General features: G+C 39.8%; 1 protein-coding gene across 4 annotated transcripts in view; it reads left to right on the forward strand.

Annotated features, from left to right (window-relative positions):
* The window catches only part of GREM2 (gremlin 2, DAN family BMP antagonist), a 129,176-nt gene that overhangs the window by 89,960 nt on the left and 16,615 nt on the right, over positions 1–22,601 (forward strand). Inside the window, exon 2 of one of the 4 annotated variants that reach the window (XM_054248359.2) lies at positions 11,032–11,148. The exons of the other annotated variants lie outside the window; for them this stretch is intronic. The gene's annotated coding sequence lies outside the window, so the exon portion shown is untranslated. The remainder of the gene's footprint in view (positions 1–11,031; positions 11,149–22,601) is intronic. 4 annotated transcript variants of the gene reach the window in all.

Here is a 22,601-nt window from a genome sequence, read left to right on the forward strand (position 1 = left end):
TAGAAACAGGAAAAGGCAAGGAAATGATTCTCTCCTAGAACTTCCAGAAAGAAACACATCCCTGATAATATCTTGATTCCAGTCCAGTGAGACCCACATCAGATTTCTGACCGACAGAACTGTAAGATAATAAGCTTTTAGCTGGGCAAGGTGGCTCATGCCTATAAACCCAGCACTTTGGGAGGCCAAGGCAGGTGGATCACTTGAGGTCACGAGTTCAAGATGAATCTGGCCAATTTGGTGAAACCCCATCTCTACTGAAAATACAAAAATTACCCAGGTGTGGTGGTGCACGCCTGTAATCTCAAATACTGAGGAGGCTGAGGCACCAGAGTTGCTTGAACCCGGGAGGTGGAGGTTGCAGTGAGATTGGTTGCCACTGCACCACTACAGCACTAATAAGAAAAAAACAAGGAAATGATGTTTGTGTAGTCTTAAGCCCTAAACTTGTGGCCTTTTGCTATGGCTGCCATAGAAAACAAAGCAGGAGGATTACAGGATGCTGAGGCAGAGCCCTCGCCATTTTCCTTTACTCCAGAAAAGCCCCTCATGGCTCCAGGCTGACAGCCAGGAGAGCCTTAAGAACCATCCTTGGCTGGGCGCAGTGGCTCACGCCTATAATCCCAACACTTTGGGAGGCTGAGGTGGGTGGATCATGAGGTAAGAGATCGAGACCAACCTGGTCAACATGGTGAAACCCCATCTTTACTAAAAATACAAAAATTAGCTGGGCATGGTGGCACGTGCCTGTAGTCCCAGCTATTGGGGAGGCTGAGGCAGGAGAATTGCCTGAACCCAGGAGGCGGAGGTTGCAGTGAGCCAAGATCACACCATTGCACTCCAGCCTGGGTAACAAGAGCAAAACTCCATCTCAAAAAGAAAAAAGAAAAAGAATCATTGAGGCCTGCTGCCTAACTCTCCAGAGAGAAGATAAACAAGGAACAATAGACCTACCAGCAGCACAGTCCCTGCATGGAGACACAGCACTGGGGCACAGCTAAGAAATCTTAAGCAAAGATATTAGGGCATTTCCTGCCCAGTAAGTATGTAATCAGGAAATGGTCAGAAGCTTGTACAGAATCCAGTGTTAAAAGGAAAAGGGAGTCTGGGCGTGGTGGCTCACGGCTGTAATCTCAGCACTCTGAGGGGCTGAGGCGGGCAGATCACAAGGTCAAGAGATCAAGACCATCCTGGCCAACATGGTGAAACCCCGTCTCTACTAAAAATACAAAAATTAGCCAGGTGTGGTGGCGCGCGCCTGTAATCCCAGCTACTCGGGAGGCTGAGGCAGGAGAATCACTTGAACTTGGGAGGCAGAGGTTGTAGTGAGCAGAGATTGTGCCACTGCACTGCAGCCTGGCAACAGAGCGAGACTCTGTCTCAAAAATAATAATAATAATAAGGGAGAAGGGAGAGAAAGGAAGTGAGTACAAGTTGTTCAGGGCCTGCACCCACTAGGTGCTTTATATTCACATGGAATGTTGCTGAGGTTCCTGACAACGTAGAGAAAACTAGGCTCAGAGTGAACGTGTGAACTGCCCACGGTCATAGTGTCTCAGTAGCTGGGACAGGAGGTGAGAACTAGGCCTGCCTGACCCCAGAGCTCACGGGCTTTCCACAACTGGCCTCGCTGTTAAATCTCATTGCTTCAACATCATTATCATGAGGTCACTTTGGGCTCCAGCTAAAGGGGCCGAGGCCCTGCTGATATGTCTATTTTTGTCTTGGAAATAGTTCAGAAACTGTGGTAGGAAAAAAGTGTGCAAAAGAAAGGTCATCACAAAATAAACACATTTCAATCTAGTATGGCTTTTTTTTTCTTTTATTTTATACTTGGGAAGGCCTTTACCACAACTAGATTATCTTAAAAAATAATTTTTCTATGGCTTCTTTTAATGCTTTTTCTTTTCAATTATATCTTAGGTCCTTGAGGCATTTGTACGGGTGTACTGTGAGCCATTAACCAACCTTATATTATACAGATTACTTGTCAGTTGCCCCAACACCATTTATTGTATAAGCTATAATTCCACACTTATTCAAAATTCAACCATAAATCGCTTTTTAAATTTCTGTATGTATCTGTTTTTTTCTGAACTCTCTATTCTATCTCATAGGCAAATCAAAAGACAATGAAATGAATTTTTAAAATACCAATACAAAGAGTATAATATGTAAATAACATCTGAAAAAATTCATTGAGCCGGTATGGTGGCCCATGCCTCTAATTCCAACACTTTGGGAGGTTGAAATGAGAGAGTCACTTGAGGTGAGGAGTTCATACCAGCCTGGGCAACATAGCAAGATTCTGCCTTTGCAAAAGATAAAAAATTAGCTGGGCATGATGGCATGTGCCTATAGCTTTAGCTACTTGGGATGCTGAGGTGGGAAGATTGCATGAACTCAGAAGTTTGAGGTTGTAGCGAGCTGTGATTATATCACCACACTCCAGCCTGGGTGACAGAGCAAGATTCTGTCTCTCAAAAAAACAAAATCAATCGGCCAGGCATGATGGTTCATGCCTGTAATCCCAGGACTTTGGGAGGTCGAGGTGGGTGTATCACCTGAGGTCTGGAGTTCAAGACCAGCCTGACCAATATGGAGAAACCCCATCTCTACTAAAAAATACAAAATTAGCCAGGCATGGTGGAGCATGTCTGTAATGCCAGCTACTGGGGAGGCTGAGGCAGGAGAATGGCTTGAACCTAGGAGGCAGAGGTTGCAGTGAGCCAAGATCACACCATTGCTCTTCAGCCTGGGTAATAAGAGTGAAACTCTGTCTCAGAAAAGAAAAATCAATCAAAATGAATAAAAGACAAGGGTTTAAACAGACAATATCTAAATAGATATTAAATAAATCAAAAGTTACTTAGTCTTTTAATGTGGAAATGAAAACTAAATGGACACTGAGACCCCAACTTTCACCTATGAGACTGACAAAAATCCGAATACTAGTAACACACAACATTGGCAAAAATATGTTGTTGCTAAGCATATAAACTGCCATAGCCTCTAAGGAAGACTGTCTGGAAATACCTATCAAAATTATAAATACACGTAGCCTTTGACGCAGCCATTTTTCTTCTAGGAGTTTATATTAAAGGTAATTTTTTTTGTAGTTAAGTAATCTATGTGTAAGATTTTTCATTGCAATCCTGGGCAAATAACACACACACACACACATACCCCAAAACTAAAGGATCATCAATAAGTTACTGGTTAAATAAACTCTTACAATACGTTTAATGAATGACTATTCAGCTCCCCCAAAAACAATGAGAACACTCCTTGTGTGTTCTAATGGAGTTTTCTTTAATTATACTGTTAAATGTGTCTCCACAGGACATTTGGGAATGTCTGGGGAACATTTTTGGTGTCACATCTGGAGAGGGAGGGAGGAACTGCTGCTGGTGTCTAATGGGTGGAACCCAAGACGCTACTAACATTCAACAATACACTTGACAGCCCCCTACAGCTCAGAATGATCCAGCCCAGAATATCAATTGTGAAGTTGAGAAACCCTGCTCTAGAGTGATGATCAGAAACTGATTATGTGACTAGCTGGGCCTGGTGGCACATGCTACATGTAATGCCAGCTACGTGGGATGCTGAGGCAGGAGAATTCCTTGAACACAGGAGGCACAGATTGCAGTGAGCCGAGATCATGCCACTGTACTTCAGCCTGGGAAAGAGCGAAAACTCTGTCAAACAAAGAGAAAGGAAGGAAGGAAGGAAGGAGGGAAGGAAAGAAGGAAGGAAAGAAGGAAGGAAGGAAGGAAGGAAGGAAGGAAGGAAGGAAGGAAGGAAGGAAGGAAGGAAGGAAGAGAAAGAAACATCTACAAAGAGTTTTTTTTTTTTAATTAACTGAGCATGGTTGCATACACCTGTAGTTCCAGTTATTCGGGAGGCTTAGGTGAGAGGATTGCTTGAATCTGGGAAGCTGAGGCTTCAGCCATGAAGCCATGAGCTGCACCACTGCACCCCACCCTGGATGACAGAGCAAGACCCTGTCTCAAAAAAAAAACTAAGACAATATTTGAAATTTCAAAGAAAATCCTGAAACATACTTATTGAGCCAAGGGTCAGGGATGGGTATAAAGTGTTCATTGTCTTCCATTTTGTAATTGTTCAATTATGTACCTATATGTACATAATGTATTATTCATTCAAAAAGACATAAATAGCACTGTCTTCTTTTTTATTATGAAAGTCATCGTTGAATCTTTTTTAAAAAAGGTCTTTTATGTGAAGAAAACTCTGATTTTGCTTGTGATTTTTCTTCCTTTGTGGCCCCTTGTCCTTTTGCAAATAAAGCTCAAGGACATGTACACTGGTTGTTTCCAGATAGATGAGGTGTTCTTTCCTGGAACTCCAAACCGGAGGTAACACAGGAGCATGAAATTGCAATGTGTTGTACCTGACCAAACAGGTTTTGGTCTTAGCAAACCCCAGAGAAAACTGTAACCTAAATTACTAAAAGTTACAAATGTGTAAGTCAATGTTTTGTCAGGGGCAAGGGCAAACTTTCCTATAAAAGGAACTGATAGCATAGAGGTGCCTTTTATTCCTGACAACAATAACGTTCTCTAGGGACCTTTAAAGACTTCTCTAGAATCATTTTTGTAAATATACTGTACATTTTCATTATCAATGGCTCCAGCTCCATTTGCCCCTAGATGTCGGTGGTAAAATTGCATTTACTGTTAAATCTCTTCTCTCTGTTTTAATTTCCACGGTTCCAAAATTGCTTTGCCAAGGTAAAGCATTCATGGGGACTTGAATGTCCCAGAAGCCAAACACATTGTTGTCAGGGTAGGACTTTGCCCAGAGTATCATTCATGGCTTTCTCAGTTACATTTCAAGTTTGTGCTCTATATTTGCTTTTTCATTTCAGTATAATCTCTTTTTTGATTGCTTTCTCTTTGTTTCAGGATATTCTTTGAAATTTCAATTACTGTGTTAGCTTTTGTTTGTTTGTTCATTTGTTTTTTGAGACAGGGTCTTGCTCTGTCATCCAGGCTGGGGTGCAGTGGTGCGATCATGGCTCACTGAAACCTCAACCTGCCAGGCTCAAGCATCCTCCCACCTAAGTCTCCTGAGTAGCTGGGACTACAGGTGTCTGCCACCATACCCAGCTAGTTTTTTAAAAAGTCTTTTTCTAGAGATGGAGTTTCACCATGTTGCCCAGGCTGGTCTCAAAATCCAGGGCTCAAGTGATCTGCCTGACTTGGCCTCCCAAAGTTCTGGAATTATGGGTGTTAACCACCAACTTTGGCCAACATTTGAAATTACATTTAAAAACACAGAAAAAATACATCACATATGTGACTACCAATGTGTATGAAATATTGGTGGCCTTACAGGTAGAAAGAGTTGAACATTTTAAGGTGCAATATGGGAGATCCCAGGAAAGCTCTCTACTGTGAATAGAAAATATCCTAACAGATGTCATTTTCACCTGACATTTTCCCATTTGCCTTTCTGCCTCTTCCTGTTTCATTTTTTAAAATACAGAACAGTGAGACATCAGGGGAAAGAGAGACTGTACTAATGGCTGAGTGTGTGGACATCTATAGGCTGCTTCCATCATTCACAAGACAGACCCAGGAAAATATACAGCCTTCGTAACTCACAGCAGAGGGAATGGAACAGAGCAAGGGGCTCCCAGATGGAATTTAATGGCATCAAAATCAGATTTCACCTAAACCATGGTTATACAAAGAGTGTATTTTGGTACTTTATTCTATCTTTCCGCTTTTCCAAAAAACAAAACAAAACAAAAACAAAAACAAAGGATGGGATACTGAGCGAGATTGTTGGTTCTAAGCTAAACTTAGTAAAAATAAACAAACAAAAACTAAAATGCTTTTTATTGCTCAAGAAGACAAAATATCATTTAAAAAAAAACCTTAAAAAGATAAACATATCTAAAAAAATTAATTCCTGGCCTAGTGTGGTGGCTTACATCTGTAATCTCAGCACTTTGGGAGGCAGAGGCAAGAGGATCACTTGAGGTCAGGAGTTCAAGACCAGTCTGGGCAACATGGTGAAACTCCATCTCTACTAAAAATACAAAAATGAGCTGGGCATGGTGGCGGGTACCTGTAGTCCCAGCTACTTGGGAGGCTGAGGCAGGAGAATTGCTTGAACCCAGGAGGCCAAGGTTGTAATGAGCTGAGATTGAACCACTGTGCTCCAGCCTGGGTAATGAGTAAGACTCAAAAAAAAGCTTCTGCACTTAGTGAATTTCTAATCTGAATGGGAGAGAGAAAAAATCACTCTCATGAAACATCTATTTTATTCCTGTTCCTCAAAGCAACTTATCTATGAGCAGAGTTCACACTGTCCCAGAGTCTCATTCAGCCATGAACATTATGTGAGAAGAGAGAGTAAAGGTCAAGGTGGTTATTGTCCCCCCAGATTCACAGCCCGGAGTTCTGCGTTTGCAAAGAGAATGGACTAGTTGCCCACCAGGGCTCACCCCAACTCTCACACATGACTCCTACACTCAAAGGCTTCAGAGCTAATTAAGGTAATTTTCTAACCACGTGCTTACTCATACACAAAACATGTATACTGAGGAAGTGGGTTTGAGCTGGCTTTTATAAGTGGGAGACAATTTCTGATTACAGTTTTGATGACCTTTTCATACACCATTGCTAAGTCTTTTTTATTTTGCTTTATATATCTTTTGTGGATGATAGCAATAAATTGACAATGCTCTCGAAAAACAAACTGTATGTTTCTATTCCCAGTACAGATTAGACAGACAATAAGGATCAGTTTCAGAAAACTTGAGAAATAAAAGGACGGAGGAGGAAAGAGTATTTACTCTCTATCAAAACAAATACACTTTCACATTTTTTTTTTTAAATTTCTTATTGGATTATAGGTTTTGGGGTACATGAGCAGAGCATGCAAGACAGTTGTGTAGGTACACACATGGCAGTGTGCTTTGCTTTTCTTCTCCCCTTCACCCACATTTGGCATTTCTCCCCAGGCTATCCCTCCCCACCTCCCCCTCCCACTGGCCCTCCCCTTTTCCCCCTATAGACCCCACTGTTTAGTACTCTCCTTTCTGTGTCCATGTGTTCTCATTTTTCATCACCCGCCTATGAGTGAGAATATGCGGTGTTTCATTTTCTGTTCTTGTGTCAGTTTGCTGAGGATGATGTTTTCCAGATTCATCCATGTCCCTACAAACGACACGAACTCATCATTTCTGATTGCTGCATAATATTCCATGGTGTATATGTGCCACATTTTTCCAATCCAGTCTATTATCAATGGGCATTTGGGTTGATTCCAGGTCTTTGCTATTGTAAACAGTGCTGCAATGAACATTCGTGTACATGTGTCCTTATAGTAGAACGATTTATAGTCTTTTGGATATATACCTAGTAAAGGGATTGCTGGGTCAAATGGAATTTCTATTTCTAAGGCCTTGAGGAATCGCCACACTGTCTTCCACACTTTCACATTTTAAAAGAAATGTCAAGTGAATGCCACATGTCGATATCTAACTTGACCAAGAGTCGAAAAAGAATTTTTGAAATTTAGTATTACTGCTTGGTTTCTCAATGGGAATATGGCAATTTTAGTTTTGGAAAATGGTGGTTATAAGGACTAAGTCCTGTTACCAGGATAGAAACCAAACATGAGAAAATAAAGGTAGGAAAAAGAAAACTAGAGAAGTTAGAAATATGTTGTGATAGTAGAATCAATCCAAACAGTGACATTAGCAAGGGGCTACCTGTATCATCATGGGCAGGGTGAGACAAAAATACCAATTATAATTTTATACCCAAGCTAAGAGCATTTGTTGTGTAGACACGTGTTCCATACACATTACTGCCCTTTGTTTTTTTCTTAAACTAATATGTGAATTGAACACTTAGAAAACTTGAAGAGTGTTTCTTCACCTTCCAAGTATTTGCTTTTTGAAAGAATCTATGTAAAATTCTTTCACATAGTTATAAAATTTTAGCCCAATATTATATAGCCTAATATAATATATCTATACTATTACTGTATATATATATACTTTTATTATATATATACATATACTAAATAGTATATATACAGTTATACTTTTAGTATATATACTATATAGTATAAATATATATATACTTTTATATTAGGCTATATAATATTTACTATATATATATACAGTATATATACTTTTAGCCTAATATTGCATAACCTAATATAATATATAATATACTATATATATATTAGGCTAAAAGCATATATATTAGGCTGATATATATGTTAGGCTAAATATCCTATTCATTATATATATTAGTCATCATTATATATATAATTCACTATATGTAATTCACTATACATATATATTTCATTTTATATATATACATATATATGTGTATATATAATTTTTTTATATATATGTGTGTGTGTGTGTGTGTGTATATATATATATATATACATATATATATATATATACATATATATATATATATATATACATATATAATGAATCAGTTTCTGAAATATGGTTTCCACTAAGACTATTGTCTCTTCTTCCAAAAATTCAGGAAATCTGAAAAAGCAGCACACCACCAGCAACCACCATGAAAATTTATTGCACCCTGAAAACCCACATGAACTCTGGTCTTTAGAAATTACTAGCCAGGTGTGGTGGCTCATTCCTGTAATCCCAGCACTTGGAGAGGCAGAGGCGTGCGGATCACAAGGTCAGGAGTTGGAGACCAGTCTGGCCAATATGGTGAAACCCCATCTCTACTAAACACACACACACACACACACACACACACACAAAATTAGCCGAGCATGGTGGCGCATGCCTGTTAATCTCAGCTACTCAAGAGGCTGAGGCGGGAGAATTGCTTAAACCCAGGAGGTGGAGGTTGCAGTCAGCTGAGAAGGTACCACTGAACTCCAGCCAGCCTGGGCAACAGAGACTCCATTTCAAAAAATAAAAATAAATAATAAAAAAAAGAAATAACTAAAGTTCTGTCAAAAAGTAAATTCATCAAGAAATATAAACATGCTGTCACTTGTAAAAACAATGTGTGTTTGAAAGCCTTTGTTTTCCAATGAGTGATGTTTACTAGCACCAAGCCGTGCATGCAAATTTTTGTGCAAAGCCTCTTGACCAACAGCATAAATTCTGAAGTAGCGGCAAAGTAACATTTGTAGCTATGAAAAAGGGTGTTTCTTTTTGTGAGGTGGATGTTTCTGAATGAGATATAATTCTTTGATCAGAACCTGATTTTCAAATAGAATTATCTGTTCTTATTAATCAATCTAGATAACAAATTCAGAAACTGTTAGATGTCACTTGTTAACTCTGGACCTTCAGACATGAGAAGAGTTAGTAGATAAAAGATAAAACAAAACCTAAGGACGTATTTTCTGTTGAAAATTTGTGTCCACCCTTTAAAGACAAAGGAAGTACATTTATCGAGAATAGTTGCTGATTTTGTCTTTTACCAGTGAGTGACTTAATTAGGTCTGTCTCTCCAACCGATGATAAGATTTGACAGATGATAATATTTCAAAATGGCAAGTTTTGCTTCTTCCCAGCATCTCTCTATTCCAAGAATCTATAGCCCTTCACAGAGCATACATGGGTCCAGTACAGCCTAAAATAATTGGGAGAAATTGACACCTTTTAGATGCATGAGAAACAACTTTTTGGCTGACATAAGGAGTTTAGCAGACGTGATTTGCAGGAATTATGAAATATTGCTCTTTCTGTGGAAATGAACAAAAGTAACATTGATGACGAAACCTGCTGCTTCACAGGATGTTGTCTTCACTATGTCAGCATCTCTGAAATGCCCTTGACTGGCACGTGTAGGATTTGGGCTTTTGGAAGTTGGGGGATTAGGCAGTGGGTCTATGGTGGAAGACCTCTGTTTTCTGCTGGCACTATGTGTGTTCCTAACTATAATGCTGTGTTTTGAGATTTGTATCATTTTCAACAGATTCATTACTATAAAAAAGCAAGAAATTTCTTTTGAATAGATGATAAACTTCTGGAAATAATCTCAGAAATTCAGGAGGACCAGAAGAGCTCTGGAATAGCCAAGGCCCTAGGAGTGATCAGACTCATATATTTATTCCCAGGAGCTGTTTGATACGTGTGTTTGTATCTGTGTGCTTGCATATGCATGCTATAACACACAAAAAACTTGTGAACCGTAGCTTGAAACATAGAGTAAGCTCTTAAGTTCGGCTCAATTAATAGATCTATGAAAGTTCGATTGTTCATTTTCCTTTTTTTTTTTTTTGAGATGGAGTCTTACTCTGTCACCAGGCTGGAGTACAGTGGCGCAATCTTGGCTCACCGCCACCTCCTCCTCCCAAGTTCAGATGATTCTCCTGCCTCAGCCTCCCAAGTAGCTGGGTCTACAGGTGCATGCCATCATGCCCAGCTAATGTATGTGTGTGTGTGTGTGTGTGTGTGTGTGTGTGTATGTATTTTTTTTTTTTTTTAGCCGGGACAAGGTTTTGCCATGTTGGCCAGGATGGTCTTGATCTCTTGACCTCGTGATCCACCTGCCTCAGCCTCCCAAAGTGCTGGCATTACAGGCGTGAGCCACCACACCAGGGCCATTTCTTAAAATATTATTCAGTGAAGCTCTTAGCCCAATCAGGAGTAAGAATCCATACTATGGTTTATCATAGCATCACTACTGTAATTCCCATCCAGAGGGTTGAGAAGTTCCGCTCTTCTGGTATTTTTGAGCTACTTTCAAATACATAATACTCCATGAAGGACCAGCTCCATAATTTATAAGACCCAGTGGAAAACAAAAATGTGAGACTCCTTGTACAAAATTTTCTAAGAATTTCAAGATGATCCAACAATGGGTTGTTACAAGTTTTAAATGTTATTTTGTGGTTTTCTTTAGATACTTAAAAGATGATACAATTGGAAAGAAACATTGTTAAACTATAAATAAGTAAAGGTAAAGGGAAGTCATTGTGATATATTTGGGAAAAGCAAGACACTTTTTTTTTTTTTTTTTTTTTTTGAGGCAGAATCTAGCTCTATCACCAGACTGGAGTGCAGTGGCATGATCTCAGCTCACTGCAACCTCCGCCTCCCAGGTTCAAGTGATTCTCCTGCCTCAGCCTCCCAAGTCATTGAGATTACAGGTACGTGCCGCCACACCCAGCTAATTTTCGTATTTTTAGTAGAGACAGGGTTTTACCATGTTGGCCAGGATAGACTCAAACTCCAAACTTCAGATGATCTGCCCACCTTGGCCTCCTAAAGTGCTGGGATTATAGGCATGAGCCACTGTGCCCATTGGAACTTTTAAAATATTAAGGTTGAATTCTGGTTCTTAATAATGGTGGAAACTCAGTTTTCTCATGTGGAAAATGGGACTTCATGGTTTTTCTTTTTTGGACAAATATTTATTATGAAAGCCTTATATGTATTAGCTTATTTAATCCCCACCATAACATTATGAGCAAGTTGTATTACTTTCCCCAGTTTATAGATGAGGGAGCTCTGGCACACAGAGTTTTTTGGTTTTTTTGGTTTTTTTTTGAGATGGAGTCATGTTTTGTCACCCAGGCTAGAGTGCAGTGACGCGATCTTGGCTCACTGCAACCTCCACCTCCCGGGTTCAAGCAATTCTTCTGCCTGAGCCTCCCAAGTAGCTGGGACTACAGGCGTACACCACCACACCCAGCTAATTTTTGTATTTTTAGTAGAGACAGAGCTTCACTGTGTTGACCAGGATGGTCTCAATCTCATGACCTCGTGATCCACCTGCCTCAGCCTCCTTAGGAGTTGGGATTACAGGCAGGAGCCACCGTGCCCAGCCCAAGATTTTAAGACTTCCTGAAGTGTTCACTAAGTGTTCACCAATAATAAATATTGGAGATGCAGCCTAGATGGCCTAGCTTCAGGGCCCAGCCTGGCTGGCCACCATCTTCCAACACGTGTTACATCACTGGATCATACTGGGCACTTGATGACAGTAACAACAAAAATTAAAACCCACAATTCTGGCTCAGAATTAAGGCTCACTTGCTATTTGATGACTCTTCTGGCACTTACAATTTTCTAGGTCTCTAAAACCCTGAAATTATCTCATAATGGGGAAATAATATAAACCAGGAGGTAGGTGATTTTTGTCGTGTTGTTATTTAAATCTAGGTAAGAGATTACAACCTGAGAAACAGCAAATCAAATAACATTCTTTTGGAGAGACACAGTATATAATATTATACTTACTGGAAGCCCCTATGAAAGGAGTTTTCATCCCAGATGCTCTCAAATATGTTTTTAAGGTTTCCTCATAAATGCTCTTCTAATATTATCATTCAAAAAGAAAAGTCTATTGAAATCCCCAAGGCAGATAAATAAATTTAGGGGAACAGAATACAAATAAAATCATCAATATCAATTTAATGCCTCATTTTGATAAAGAGAAAACGGACTGGATTTTCAACATCAAATGTATTCATCAGTTATACAGTTGCTCATAATTGTGAGTTTGCAGATCTGACCTAAGATCATTTTGCACTTCCTAAAGAATTACTACTAAGAGTCAAGGTTGAACTTGATGCTATGGTGCATGCCTCTAGGCTTACCTACTCGGGATACTAAGGTGGGATCATTGCTTGAGCCCAGGAGTTCAAGGCCAGCCTGGGCAACATAAAAAGACCCCGTCTCTTAAAAAAAAAAAAAAAAAAAAAAAAGTCAGGGTTGGAGAGAACTCAATGACCTTGATTCCAAACCAAACTTCTGAGAAGTCCACAGAGTATACTTGGGGCGTGGGGCGGGGGACTGCATGGGAGGTCTACCATAAAGGCTTAGCTCTTTCTCATTAGAAGAAAGATCCATGATTTCAATGACTGAGATCTAGAAACCTTTAGGAGCCAGAGGAGTCATCACCTAGTAATTTAGCATCAACTCTGTGGTTTAGTGGTGGTCCTTTTTATGTTCAAGAGGGAGAATTGTTCAAACAATATAGTTGGTTTGAAATACTTCCAGGACCAATGCAAACACCAAGTGGGCTGCCCAGAAACCACACATTGTTTCCCTCAGACAAAAGATAATGATGCACTAATGAGTTTTACCCTTTATTGCCCTCTCTGGAACACAGCCTCAGGAGGAAAACCCGCAAAACCAAATTGTTAGTCCTCAAATTTACAATATTTTGCAATGACCCCTATCCCTTTTACTTTAAGTGCTAGTGCTTGGGTTAAGTATTTGTGTTGTTTTACTCATAAATTCCAACCTCATGTAATCTCAGAAGTGCCCTCCCAGAGAGAGAAGGGAAATGAGTAAATGAGGAAAAATGATAAAAGACTCCCTGATACTGAATACCTCCAAGAGGCATAAAGCACTTCTGAGATATTATCTGATTCTGATGTACTCTGATTTCATTAAAGGGGAAGAAGGTAACATTATTTTAACTATGGAGAGGAAAAGTGAGGCAAAAGCAGTTGGACTAGTAGGTCCATTTAATAAAAATCATTTAGTAAATAATCAAAACTATGAATGGAGGAAATTAGTACCCCATTAATTAGACTCGTAAAAGTGTATGTATTGAGGATTTACAGGATTTGTTAGAGTCATTTGTGGTTGTTTTATTGAAGAGCAAGCTTAATGGCACAGTTGCACATCACTTGGACTGAAATCACCCACAACTCTTCCTTAACGGTATCAATCCCCCTCCCCATTCCAGCTGTTATTTCAGTCCTATGTGCTCGCAACACCTCCAAAAAGTCTTGCTTGTAGATATAGTTTCTATATCCTCACCTCTTTCCTATTTAATGTGGCTTCATTTTCAAAACATTTCCACTGAAAATGTTAAAGTATGCTTTGGTTTGCTTTGTTCGGTTTCTTGTTTTTTGAGATAGAGGCTTGCTCTGTAGCCCAGGCTGGAGTGCAGAGGCACAGAGGCTGCAGTGCAGAGGAGATTGAGCTCACTGTAGCCTCCATCTCTTGGGTTCAAACTATCCTTCTGCCTCAGCCTCCTGAGTAGCTGAAAATACAGTTGTGCATCTCCAAGCCCAGCTACATTTTCCTTTTTTTTTTTTTTTTCAATAGAGATGGGGTTTCACCATGTTGCCCAAACTGGTCTTGGGCTCCTGGCCTCATGCCATCCTCCTGCTTTGGTGTCCTGAAGTGCTGGGATTACAGGTGTGAGCTACTGCTCCCGGCCTTCTTGTTAAAGTTGATAGTACTTTTCAAGGCTGGAAAACCACAGAGTTGTTTCCTACCTGTTCTTCTCTAGTTTCTGTCTAAATGTGTTCATCCATATCCCTAACTTTAAGCCTTGTTTTTACCCCAGTGTGTACATGTCACTCTCACCTTTCACCTAACTTTAGAAAACCTAAGTTTTTCCAATGTACATTTAATAGACATCTCAAACTTAACATGGTCAAAATTGAACCCTTGAGTTCTGCCCCAAACCTCTTCTTCCTCTAGTCTTGCTTCAAAAACTTTGCTCTACTCTCACCTCTAGAACATGTTGTTTTTATTTCTGAACATTCTTTTTATTTATTTATTTATTTATTTTGAGATGGAGTCTTGTTCTTGTTGTCCAGGCTGGAGTACAATGATGATCTCAGCTCACTGAAACCTCCACTTCTCTGTTTCAAGCAATTCTCCTGCCTCAACCTCCCAAGTAGCTGGGATTACAGGTGTCCACCACCACGCCTGGCTAATTTTTGTATTTTTCATAGAGATGGGGTTTCACCATGTTGGCCAGGCTGGTCTTGAACTCCTGACCTCAGGTGATCTGCCTGCCTCAGCCTCCCAGAGTGCTGGGATTACAGATGTGAGCCACCACACCTGGACTATTTCTGAAACACTCTCAAAACCATTTCTGTCTCTTTCTCCGCTACTCCCACCCTAGGGCAGATCGTCATGATTTTCCATTTGTAGGTTATTCCCGTAATTCCTGAATGGTCTTCCACTTCCATTCTCACCAGTATGTCTTCTGTTCTCTATAAAACAGTAAGAGTTAAGCTTCCAAGACATAAAATTAGATGATGTCACTTTGCTACTCTAAATCCTGTTTTGGCTTCTCACCAAACATACAATAGAATCCAAACACTTTATCATAGTCCATAAGACCATGCATGATCTGGTCCCCATCTGCCTTATCCCCCATCTCTGGATACTGTCCCCTCTCACACAGTGAGTTCTACCCATCCTGGAATTTCTCTTTTTTTTTTTTGAGACAGAGTCTCACTCTGTCATCCAGGCTGGAGTGCAGTGGTGCAATTTCTGCTCACTGCAACCTATGCCTTTCAGATTCAAGAGATTCTCCTGCCTCAGCCTCCCCAGTAGCTGGGACTAGAAGTGGGTGCCACCACACCAGGCTAATTTTTTGTATTTTTAGTAGAGATGGGGTTTCACTGTGTTAGCCAGGATGGTCTTGATTTCCTGACCTTGTGATCTGCTCTCCTTGGACTGATCTCCAAGTGCTGGGATTACAGGCATGAGCCTCCGTGCCTGATGGCCTTTCTCTTCTACGAACATGAATAGTTTGTCCTCACCATAGTTCATTCTCATGCTAGCTGTTCTCTCTTCTCATAAATCTGGCTATCATCCCTGCTTGTTATTCAGGTCTCATGTTGCATGCCTTAGAGAAGCCCCCAACCATTCAATCTAATTATGTTCTACCCCTATCATTCTCTCTACCATCATCTCTTTTTATGTCCTTCATATAACTTCCTGCCATCTGAAAATATTTTAATCATTTACCAGTTTATTATCTGTGTATCCTCTCTAGAATGTGAATTCTAGGAAAAATAGGACCTTATCTGCTGTATTCCTCATGCCTACCACTGTACCTGGCACATAGTGGGGTTCACAATATGTATTGAGAATGAATTCATTTGCATCTTGTTGAAAGTGCCAAAGTAGTGTAGTCTAATGGAGAGTTCAGGGACAGGAATTGGAATTATAGAGGATATTAAATTTCTACTAATATCAGGGCCATAACTTTAAAAATAGTAACTTAAGGCTGGGTGTGGTGGCTCATGCCCATAATCCCAGCACTTTGGGAGGCCAAGGTGGGCGGATCACCTGAGGTCAGGAGTTTGAGACCATCGTGGCCAACATGGTGAAACCCCATCTCTACAAAAAATACAAAAATTAGCCAGGTGTGGTGGCATGCACCTGTAATCCCAGCTACTCTGGAGGCTGAAGCAGGAGAATTGCTTGAACCCCAGAGGTGGAGGTTGCAGTGAGCCGAGATCATGCCACTTGCACTCCAGCCTGGGCAACGGAGTGAGACTCCATCTCCAAAAAATAAAAATAAACATTAATAATAATAATAATAACAAATGTGTAACAAATTCTGTCAACCATCTGAAGTATGAATGTATTTTAAATGATTCTGGAAACTTTTTTATCTACAACATTTCAAACAAGTAAGATCTTAAATGTCATATTGCTTTTTTTTTTTGAGACAGTGTTTCGCTCTTGTTACCCAGGCTGGAGTGCAATGGCGCGATCTCGGCTCACCGCAACCTCCGCCTCCTGGGTTCAGGCAATTCTCCTGCCTCAGCCTCCCGAGTAGCTGGGATTACAGGCACGCGCCACCATGCCCAGCTAATTTTTTGTATTTTTAGTAGAGACGGGGTTTCACCATGTTGACCAGGATGGTCTCGATCTGTTGACCTCAGGTGATCTGCCCGTCTTAAAAAAAAGCAATATGACATTTAAGATCTTACTTGTTTGAAATGTTGTAGATAAAAAAGTTTCCAGAATCATTTAAAATTACATATATTAAATATATACTAATTAAATATAATATAAATTATATTAATTAGTATATATTTAATATATGTAATATATTAAATTATATATATAATTTGTATATATATAATTATATATAATATATTACATATATTAATTATATACTAATTATTATATTGTCTTTATATATTATATAATTAATCTGTATATAATATATACAGATTGTTGGGCTCCAAAACACCCCATCTCTTTCACAGAGTTTCTAAGTCAGTAGATCTGGGGGGTGGCACAAAATGTGCATTTCTAACAAGTTCTCAGGTACCGTTTATACTAGTGGTCTGAGAACCTCACTTTAAGAAACTGATAAAGATGAATAAGTAATTCATTGTGAAAAGAAAAAAAGAGCCTCAGTAGCAGGAAAATAGGTGGCATTTTAGTTAGAACTCTTGAATAATTCTACTAGCCCGGTGCTGAGTTATCCAGACAAGTCACTTTTTATTTTTAAATTTTATATTTTCCATTAATATTGAAGGATATTGTCCCACTTGATGCTGAGACTTTTCTTTTATTAATAGATATTTAACACACTATTAGAAGTTTTCATACTGATGTGGTATTCACATATATTCTTTATTCTTCAGCAGTAAATTCTTCTCTTGCATTTTTCTTGAGAAAAAAAAAAATCTCCCTTAAATAATTTTCCTTTGTACTTCACTATTTCCTTGCATTGAAATAGTAACTGGATCTTCAACAAAAATCTATTATGCTTAAAAACCATTTGCCCAAGCAAACAAAAATTACAATTAAATTGGTTTGACAAGTGTACAGAGAAGATGGGAAGCACATGTTCTTTTCCCTGCTTCTGCTTAACTTCTAACTGGTCTGTTGGCCTCGTCAGGAGTTTTGAAGTGTCAGTTTCCACACTTATTCTTATTGGGGTACAGGGATCGCAGCAGCTACCTCACCCTTGTTTCCTGGACCACAGACACTTGATTCCCTAAACAGATAAAGTCATTTCTAGGTGTCTAAAAGGAATTGATTCCACGATCCCTTAAGTTTACTGAAATCCATGGATGCTAAAGTCCCCCTTTTTTTGTTTTTTGATGGAGTCTCGCTCTTGTCACCCAGGCTGGAGTGCAATGGCATGATCTCAGCTCACTACAACCTTCACTTCCTAGGTTCAAGCGATTCTATTGCCTCAGCCTCCCGAGTAGCTGGTATCAGGTGCCCATCACCACACCTGGCTAATTTTTTTGTATTTTCAGTAGAGATGGGGCTTCACCATGTTGGCCAGGCTGGTCTCCAACTCCTGACCTCAGGTGATCTACCTGCCTCGGCCTCCCAAAGTGCTGGAATTACAGGTGCGCCAGGCCTCAAGTCCCTTTGATAAAAGGCTTATGTAAACATAGCCTACGGATATTCTCTCGTATACTCTAAATTATCTCTAGGTTACTTATAATATAATAATTCAACATAACTGCTATGTAAGTAGCATTTCTACTGTATTTTTATTTGCATTATTTTTTATTGTTTGGGTTTTTTTCCTGAATATTTTTGATAGGCAGATGTGGAACCTGTGGATATGGAGGGCTGGCTATACTCAAACTCATTAAATGTTAGAGTTCAAGGTCTCTTAGTAAGAAACTAATGCTACTTCTAGATACCTAACTTATTATAACAATCCAAAATTAATATGTACACTGGTGTTCAAAACAGTATTACTTGTAAAACTGAGAACTGATCCTGGGCGCGGTGGCTCATGCCTGTAATCCCAGCATTTTAGGAGGCTGAGGCAGGCAGATCACCTGAGGTCAGGAGTTCAAGACCAGCCTGGCCAACATGGTGAAACCTTGTCTCTACTACAAATACAAAAATTAGCCAGGCATGGTGGTGTGCACCTGTAGTCCCAAATACTGGGGAGGCTGAGGCAGGAGAATTGCTTGAACCCAGGGGGTGGAGGTTGCCATTGCTTGAACCCAGGGGGTGGAGGTTGTAGTGAGCCAAGATTGTGCCACTGCTTTCCAGCCTGGGTGACAGAACAAGACCCTGTCTCAAAAGAAAAAAAAAAAATTATTTAGCACAACTTTAGTAAGAAAATTTAAACTTGACTTAGCGCAGTGACTCACACCTGTAATCCCAGCACTTTGGGAGGCTGAGGTGGGTGGATCCTGAGGTCAGGAGTTCAAGACCAGCCTGGCCAATGTAGGGAAACCGCATCTCTACTAAAAATACAAAAATCAAAAACAACAACCTGAAAACTGGAAACAATCTAAATAGAAGAATTAAGTACTTTGAAAACACATATGTATTAGATTATATAGTCATTTAAAGTTACTTGTAGTTGTCATTAATGTTTTCTAAATTCTCCAAAATGTCTATGAATAGTAAATAATTTTTGTAACCAAAATAAAGTTAAAGAGAAAAGGATTAAGTTTTTAAAAAAGAAAAGCTAGTTAACTTGGGTCATACATAGTGCCACTTTCTACTTCATGCAAAGGCCTCTTTTTTGTTTCCTTGAAGAATAATCATAAAAACTTCATTTATGTATTTTCTTAGAGAAAAAAAGAACAAATTTGATTTATATTAATTTAGATGTTAACCACAAACCGAATTTGTTCATCAAATGGTTTTGAAACAAGTGGAATTTTTAAATCTCCATTCTAATTAATGTCTCTGCTAATTCATTTCTTTTAATTGAGGTGAAATTCAAGTAACATAACATTAACCATTTTAAATGTACATTAAAAAATGTACATTAGTAAGAAAATTAGTACATTAACCATTTTCAGTAGCTTCAGCACTGAAAAGTGTTGCAGTTTTGCAGCCACAAGCTCTAGCCAGTTCCAAAACATATTCATTGCATGCAAAAGAAACCCTGTTCTCATTAAAGAGCCGTGCTCCCTTTTTCCTCCACCCCCAGCCCCTGGCAGTCACTAACCTGCAATCAGTCCCTATGGATTTACATATTCCAGATACCATTCGCTTTTTAAAGAGCTGTAACTATTTTTGTAAATGGATGCATTGAGTAAGAATACTTCTGCCTGTCTCTCTGCTCATTGGCCTTAGCTTTTCTCTGGAGTAGCCCCCAGGAAGGCTTAACTGTGGCTTCCACATGACAGTCCTTCAAATATTTGACAGCAACTCTCAGGGATCATGATTTCTTGACACCCCATCACTACCCTCTCCAGTACTTACTTCCACCAAATACATATGATCGTCTTCATACTGAATATGCAGAATTCCTTATATGACCCCTTCCACCATAACAGTTCACCTGCCTATGGATTCTCTTCAGCTTCTTAAGTTTCCATTCAAACTTCATGGGAAAGTGGGGAAAGAAAGGGGCAGGGAAGTCATAAGAATCAAATGAGCTGGCTCCTGGGCAGGCCTCTGCATGGACATGCATGCTGACCTTCACTACATCTGAGTTGGAGTGAGCCAGGTCCCTGGTTCATACCCTGGGCCCAGTGCAGGGGCCTCTCTCAACATTACCCTCCATAGTGCTGCAGAAACCACAGCTACAGGCCCCAGAAGAAAGGCATCCTAATTGGAAACACACATCACAATTACTTTCAAATCATCTCCCTCACATCTTCCTGTCACAAATCATTAAAGAAGTCCTCTACTCTAAACATGGGGAAATTGCTCAAAGAAAGAAGAGATGTTAGATCTAAATGTCAATTCACTCTAACACTGATTGCTATGTAACACTGCATTAATCTCTGGTTCTTATTAATGAGGTTTTGCCCTGGGTAATGTAGCAGAGCCCAAATAATTACATTTTAGACAGATAATTTGGGCTTTGTTTTTCAGAGTATGGGGTGCTTATTAAAAATATCAGTTCTCAGTTTCCAGCTCAGATCGTGAGTCAGGGAATTCCAGAAGTCTATGGACTTGGAATCTGTATTTCCAGGTGTGTTGTGCTCATAATGAAGTTTCAGATCCAATTACAAAAGAAAAAGAGAGTCCTTTATTGAATTTGTGTTGCATACAAGTAATAGATTGTTAATAAAACTTGCTCTTTGAAAAAATGTGCCAATATTTGTGTTTGGAAACAGTGTATTCAAAAATACTTGATAAGCTTGGCTTAAGGTAGAACTGGTTCTGTTTGATGTTAACAAAAATCATTCTCTACAAATACTTCAAAAGTTCAGTAGAAGCCCTTTTTATTTACATTATTTATAATTAGGCTGATCCCAGGAAAGATCTAAACAGACTTATAAAAGGCCGAGTGGACACGAAACATCATGAGCACATGTGCACTCAGGAAATATTTGCTGCATGAATGGCACACTTACATTTGCTTTATTTCCAAAATAAAAAGGCCAAGGAATGATTCTTCTAACGTCCCAGACTTTCCCCTTCTCAAATATCAGTTATATTCTGGCTGCTGGAATATGAGCAAATACAACATGTATAGTTTCTCTGAAACATTAGGTACGTATTCATTTACTCAGTAAGTATGTACTGGTCACCTACATGTGTCCAGGGCCTGTGCTAAAATCCAGGGATACGGTGGTGAATAAAACACACTCAGTCTCTACCCTGATGAAGTTTTTCCATTGTAGGGAGCTAGTAAGTTAGGTATTTGGAGAAGATTAATTATTTGAGAAACAAGCAAAAGCTCAGAAAAAGTACAGGGAACTTTAAGGCCAGGCACCAGCTTGGCACATATCTCATGTCTAGCTTTTCAAGATGGGGTGTCTTGAGTTCCCAGTGCTGTGGCTCAGAAAACACTCTCCATCCTCTCTAGTTATTTCATTTGCTTCATTTAGAGCAGATCAGTAAATATTTGGAAGGGCAGATGAATTACGGTTTATCAGCCACATTTTAAAGCATAGTCAACAGGATTCTGTACACATTGTCTTCCGTTCTTCCTCACCGCAATCTTGTTTCCCTCCCACCCCACCTGTTCTCTGAAATTCTTCCATCAAGGTGATCTCTCTCTATTTAATGAAGACTTTTTAACCTTTCCCTCTTCTGACTTGTTATAGCCTTTGCTATTCCTGCTTTTCCTTGTCTTCCTTTGTAGATTTCCTTACTTCCTTGAAAAGCTGGTATTCCGGCCAGGCCTGGTGGTTCATGCCTGTAATCTCAGCACTTTGGGAGGCCGAGGTAGGCAGATCACTTGAGATCGGGAGTTTGAGACCAGCCTGACCAACGCGTTGAAACCCCGTCTCTACTAAAAATACAAAAATTAGCCAGGTGTGGTGGTGCATACCTGTAATCCCAGCTACTCTGGAGGCTGAGGCAGGAGAATTGCTTAAACCTGGGAGGCGGAGGTTGCAGTGAGCCGAGATCGTGCCATTGCACTCCAGCCTGGGCAACAAGAGTGAAACTCCATCTCAAAAAAAGAAAAGAAAAGAAACTCCCTGCCCTGACCCAAACCAGCTTTTCCTCTGATAGTCTCTATCGTGGTAAAAACCAGCCCCAGCTCCAGCCCCGTCATCCAGTTGCCTGAAGCAGCTACCCAGATATTCCCCTTCTTCATCGTTGTGTCCACTTAATCTCTTCAACAGGCTAAAGCCCAAACATCTAAAATGTTTCCTTCACCTCTAGCCCTATCACCGCTTAGCTCGGGCTCACATTGTTTTCCGGCTGACTCAAGCAGCCAGTTCCCTAGCCTCCTATTTCCGGGTTTATTGTCCCTTTTTATTTCTTCGTCTTATTCCAGGGATGCAGTCAATGTCTTGTTGCTCTTTGTATCTCAAACCTTAGGAAGGTTCATGGAACATGGAAGATGAATGAATGAATAAATGAACGTGCACAACTTTAATAAAAGTGCTGCCTATGATAGGCTCATAAATGGAGAAAGCTTTTGGTACTGGCAATCATTTTTAATACATTTTCAACACTTTCTTCTTCACTTTTT

Source organism: Callithrix jacchus, chromosome 19 (assembly GCF_049354715.1).
Source record: "Callithrix jacchus isolate 240 chromosome 19, calJac240_pri, whole genome shotgun sequence".
NCBI lineage: Eukaryota > Metazoa > Chordata > Mammalia > Primates > Cebidae > Callithrix > Callithrix jacchus.